Genomic DNA, 6,214 nt, shown 5'->3' with positions numbered 1-6,214 from the left:
CTAAATATACAACACTTCGATAATTAACTGATTTAATAAAAATAATAATATGAATTATTTTGTAACATTAAGTGTGTCCGCGCGTGCAACGCATTTTATATTAATTGGAAAGAAAATAATAATAATAATAATAATAATAATATGTTTAGGTAATTCTCATTGATTTATTAACATGTGCCTATAATTATGAAAGTGATCTAATATGTCTCTTATTTTAAGATATTTAAAGGATTACATTTGAACACTAAAAATGAATTCTATATAATATCGAAATAACAAACACTATTTAATAGTTCATTTTTAACAATATCATGTGAAAATTACATTGAATTAATTTAGTTGAAAATAATGCAGCGTGAAATAACTGATAAACTTATGATTTTTTTTTTTTAAATTTTGACTTAAATCACTTTCATAATTATGGATACGTATACGATGATAAGTGTTCAATCTACTATCGATAAATCTAAGTATTATCAAGTAGGACAAATATACTCGTATATATATATGTATATATAAGAATTCGTGAAGAATCGGAGAATGAAAAATTGAGTGTGTTCACTTTTACGAAGGAGAACGTACAGACTGGTGAATGGACTTTTATATCCAAACGTTTTATTTCTTTCTTTTTTTCTTTCTTTCGTCCTTTCGTACGTCTTTTCACGCTCCTTTTCCCTTTAAGAGAAGGAGAAGGAGCACGCGACGACTCGTGGTGACTGGGAAACGATCGGTAAAGAAATAAAAAAAATATATATATATATATAAACGAAAAAAGGATTCTCCCATCGAAAAAGCCCAAAATATAAAAGTCATATAAACCGTAGAACGTATCGACACGATAATATCGTCGGACAACGATAGATGGGGGGTGTATAATTTCGACGATAATTGACAGCTTTGAAGAAAAACGGAAGAGGGTATAAAAATAGAGAGAGTGTGTATGAGAGAGAGACAGAGAGAGAAAGAACAGAAAATATCCAAAAGAAACGGAATAAAAATTGTAAAAAAAAAAAAAAATCAAAACCACAAAAAATCTACGAAATATAATAAGGAAAGAAAATAAGAAAAAAAAAATAGAAAACGAATTTTAAAACGAAAAGATGAAAAATACAAAAGGGGTGGCGAGAAACGTGATAAAAGAAAGAGACGAAAAATCAAATATAATATATCAAAAAAAGGAAAGAGAGAGATTGCGTAATGTGTCAAATGAAAAGAAACAAAAATCAACGAACAAAAATACGAAAAAAACATGTGTACGTAAGGAGAGAAGATATAAAAAAAAAAAGAAATGTAAGAGAGAAAAAAAAAGGTCATAGACAAAAGGGTTCGTGAGACGACGTGATACGAGAAAGAGGTGAAAAAAAAAAAGGATTGAAAAAAAATACAATATATTGAGAAAAAAAAGAAAAGAGAAATCAAACAAAGAATCGCAATAAAAAAAAAATAAAAGAATAGGAAAATAAAATACGAAAAAAGGCAAAAATTTGACATAAAAAGAGAAAAGAGGATAATAAATAAAACCGAAGGGGTTTGAGGAATGTGTGACGCAAGGAAAAAAACGAGAAATCAAATGTTGTATTAAGAAAAATCAAAAATAAAAGAATAAAAGGAAGGAAGGGAAAGGGATTGTCAAAGATTGTACACCCACGACGATAAGAAAAAGAAAAAAGTAAAATGCATACAAGCAAACACACACACATATATACAGAGTCAGGCAGAAGGGCAATAAAAATAATAAGAATAAGAAGAGCGCGTATTTTAAAAGCGAGCTGCGCTTGTTGCTAATAAGATCGCGTTTTACGACACCTCGTTAGGGGAGGAAAGATTTACAGGCGCACGTTGGTGTGAGTAACTCGCCCTTTCGACTCTGAAAAGCACAACACAACAACAATACCAAAGGGTATATCTCTCGTTGTCCTTCGACTACTTCTTCTTTCAACTTTTCTTTTTACTACTCGTGTCTCTTCCTCCACCACCTTCCTCACCTCCTTCACCTCCTTCACCTCCTTCTCCTTCTCCTCCTTCTTCTTCTTCTTCTTCTTCGCAAGAGACATCAAAAATATTTGAACTCTTGACCCCTTTCCAAGGCTGTCAAAGTAAACAAGCTCGTATTTGTGTTACTTCTCTTTTTCTTTCTCCCGCCCTTTCCACCCCCTCCTTTCTCCTATATTATTCTACTTCCTTTTTTCTCGTAGTAAATATGTACGAATATAACATATCGATAAGGGATAAAGATATTTTTCTGTATGATATATTTTTTATTTATTATTATTTTTCTTCTTCTTCTTCTTCTTCTTTTGTCAAAAGCAAATTCGAAATTGGGAGGAAACGAATGATGAAGGATGAAAAAAAGAAAGAAAGAAAGAAAGAAAGAAAGAGAGAGAGAGATAGATAGAGGGGGAAGAAGGATGAGAAAAGGGAGGAAGGTGAAGGGACGATTTGCATGACGCCTCTCTCGTAGGGAGGTATAAGAAAGGTATCAAAAGGGAAGACGGACGATTTAGTTCCCTTCTCCTTCTTCTTCTTCTTCTTCTTCTTATCCTTTTCTCAGCTCAAGAGAAATTTCGAAGTGGATTCGCACACGAGAGGATTCAAAATGAGAAAGAGAGAGAAAACGAGAAAGAAAGAAAGAAAGAAAGAAAGAAGAAGAAGAAGATTCGACTGGCGACGAAGACATTTTTTTCCAGTCACGAAAAGGGCTGTACCGAGGCCGACGGCCGAAAGACGAGACGAGACTCACTTTCGAAGAAGAAGAAGAAGAAGAGGAAGACAAAGTAAGGAAGAGGAGGATGAAGACGAGGACATCGAGGAGGAGGACTACGACGAAGATCCTTCGTTCAACGAATGAACGAACGAAATAAGAACCCTCCACCTTTTCGAGATCGTGCAATTTTCGTGAATCGTTTATGCAAACCGCGATCTTCTTTGTGCGTTGTTGAAGATACACACACACATACATAAAGATATATATATATATACAAAGTAGACACACTATCTTTATTTTACTCATTCTTTCTTGTATTCTGAAAAATGGCAGAGGGGCGGATATATTTTTGGTCGGTTAGGTGAATCAAGGAAAGAACCTTTCTCTCTCTCTCTCTTTCTTTGACGAAAAAGAAGGAAAATAAAAAGGTGTGTATAAAAGAAAATAAAAGATAAAGAAGAAGAAGAAGAAGAAGAAGAGGAGGAGGTGGCAAGAAGGGGAAGAGGTAGAGGAAAGCTTTGGTTTGCCTGCCGTGCTACGATGGGATTAGCGAGATGCTTCGAACACCAGAAAACGAGAGAGAGAGAGAGAGAGAAAGAGAATATATAAAAAGAAGAGAGAAAATAATATAAAAAGAGGCTGACTATGCAAAAGACACTTCATCCTCTGCGTCAGTTGGTTGCGCGCGGTGTGCAGCAAGGAGAAGCCCTTTGAGCAAAGGCCACTCGGATTTTCGCTCCCTTCCTGACAGCTACTCTCCCCTCCGATAGATAATATCTCCAAGTGGAGCAACTTTAGCAAAGAGAGCGAATTTCTTTCGTCTTATTCGAGACTTCTATACTCTTCTTCTTTTCCATCCCTTCCTATCCCTTTCTTATTCTTATTCATCTTCATTTCATCCTCCTATCATCCTTCTATGATGCATACGAATCGGTAAGAGAAGGAAAATACAAAAAAAAGTATACGTCATAAAAGATAATAATTAAAAGACATAATTTACTATAAAAATGTGCGTTACAAACTCAACTAACTCTTATTACCTATTCATGCTGATTTATACCGTCAATTTATTTAAGAGAAATAAATCTCCAGGATTATTATTAGATTATGATTTAAAGGGTAAAAATATTAAAGAGAGATGTAGAGAGTTGTTAGTTGGTATATAAGGAACGTTATATATATATATACTCATATTCTTGGACAGAAAGAGATAGAAATAGAGAACCGAAAGAAGAACAAACGACTATCGAAAAGGAAGAGCTAATTAAAATACAAATACCTTAACTGGCTCTCGAGGGATTAGTTCCGTGAAGAGCTTACACGACTGCTGCAGAGATGTCTTCCTCGTTACTGTCAAACCGACTAAAGAGAGTGAGAGAGTACAAGAAGAGAAAGAAAAAAATAGAGAAAGAAAAAGAGAGAGAGAGAGACAAATGTCAATGAGGAGAGGGTACAGGGGGATGAAAAGGCCTAAAGTTTCGACTCTCCCTTCTAAATCCTTTCTCTCTCTCTCTCTCTTTCTCTCTTTCTCCAGTTCTTTTACTGGTTCTCTCCTTAAATCGTGAATCAAATTGATATGGCACGTCGTATTCTGGTTGAAACGATAATCCGATTTGGTGGGACGATTTACGTGGAAGTGACGAAGTCCATTTATCGAAGGAGGGGAAAGGGTGGATGGGGGTGAGGGTGAGGGTGGCAGAGAAGGGGAAGAAAAGATTCGACTTGATGGAAGACTGTCGAGGAGTATCGATGAACTTTCGACGGGTTCTCTCTCTCAAGTGGTTGTGCTTGCTCTCGCTCAGGTTATATTTTCTTTCTCTTTCGTTCGTTCTTCTTCTTCTTCTTGAAACGTCTCTCTCTCTCTCTCTCTCTCTCTTTCTCATTGATTCTCTTTCTTTCTCTTTCACGTGGACCGTTTTTCGATCTTACGAGTTTGATAACGGACGACGCTCTCTCCTCTCCGAGCGTTGATTTTTTTAACCATCCCGATCTGACGTCGGGATCGCATAAAGGCCTCGCTCCTTCCTTTTCACCATCTTCCGACGGTTGCGTGGATTTTAATAAATTTTCTGACGTTACCGGACGAAATCTAAATGACGATATATATTTCGCAAAATCAGTCATTTCTTCTTCTCTTATTATTATTTATATTCTTTTTTTTTTCTTTTTTTTTTATCTTTTATTCGTTCTCTCTCTCTCTCTGTCTCTCTCTCTCTCGTTAAAATTATTTATTAGATAAAATGAAAAATGTTTCTAACTGTTACAAAATGACGTTCTCGCGTTACCTCGTGAATTATTGACATTTGTTTTGCCTGATTTTGTTTGTTCGTAATAACGAAACTGATATTTTTTGTTTTTCAATGTGGTTCGTTTGTGGGGGAGAGGGGAAAAGGATCGAATTAAGGATTAAAGAATTCTCGTTGGAAATTACCGTAAAAGTACAATCGAGAAAACGTCTCGCGTAAGTCGAAAATTCGTTCCGATTGTACGAACGAAGAATAACGTAGTTGGTGAAACGAGCGAGATGAAAGGTTTCTCTCTTTCCATAGAAAATATATATATATATATATATCTATACAAACGTACATTATTCTTGTAGTAGAAGAAAGATATCTTTCCTTTCGTGGATTTGAAAAATACGAGGTTGACTCGCAAAAAGTGTATTTGAAAAGCGACCGGGGGATATGAAGAGGAAGAAAAGATGGAAGAAAAGAGATAGAGAGTTAGAGAGGTGAATCGTTGGGGTGGAATGAAAGGGAAAGAGAGCCGGTAGGTAGGAAAAATAAAGAAATACCAGTTACGAGAGGACCATGAAAAGGAAAAGAAAGGAAAAAAAAAGAGCAGAGATAAACAGAAAGAATACGAGAGAGAGAGGGAGGGAGGGAGGGAGGGAGGGAGAGGGAGAGAAAAAAATTCAATAGAAAATGGGAAAGACAAATAAATAAATAAATAAAAAAAAAAAAGAGAAAGAAAGAAGTAAAAGTCGGTTAAGAGATGTAGAGTAAAAGGGTTAAACGACTTTAACATTCGACTAACTAATGTTATCGAACGCGCGTACGAATAGTTGGATAGTTCCGAGTAAAAGTTTTTCTACCATTCTGACTCTTCCAGGAGTTATCGGTGTATATAAGGAGTTCTTGCGAGTAGAACGCGCCCGACTATCCCTGTACGGGAGAGTCCGAAGAAACGCCATGAGTAAAGGGGAGAAAGAAAAACGCTGAGAATGAAAAGGAAGTAAAAAGTCTTTAAAGGATGGCGCGTGTGCTGCTGCTTGCTTCTCTTGGTAGTTTGCTTTTGCTTTTGCGCCAGGTCCACCAGCTCCAGCTATTTCTGTTGGTGTTGGTTTCGGTAACGCTCATTCGTCGCTACTCTTTTCCCCCTTTTATAAAAGTTGACGCTCGAATTCGGTATACGGCGCCGCGAAAGCGCCAACGTTTTATCCAATTTTTGTCCCTTTTCTTTTTCTTTTTTCTTTTTTTATTTGCCCCTTCTATATCCCCTTCCTATCCC

This window comes from Polistes canadensis, unplaced genomic scaffold (genome assembly GCF_001313835.1).
Source record: "Polistes canadensis isolate GaletaPanama2010 unplaced genomic scaffold, ASM131383v1 scaffold_82, whole genome shotgun sequence".
Classification (NCBI taxonomy): domain Eukaryota; kingdom Metazoa; phylum Arthropoda; class Insecta; order Hymenoptera; family Vespidae; genus Polistes; species Polistes canadensis.
Note: the sequence above shows the minus strand (reverse complement) of the source record.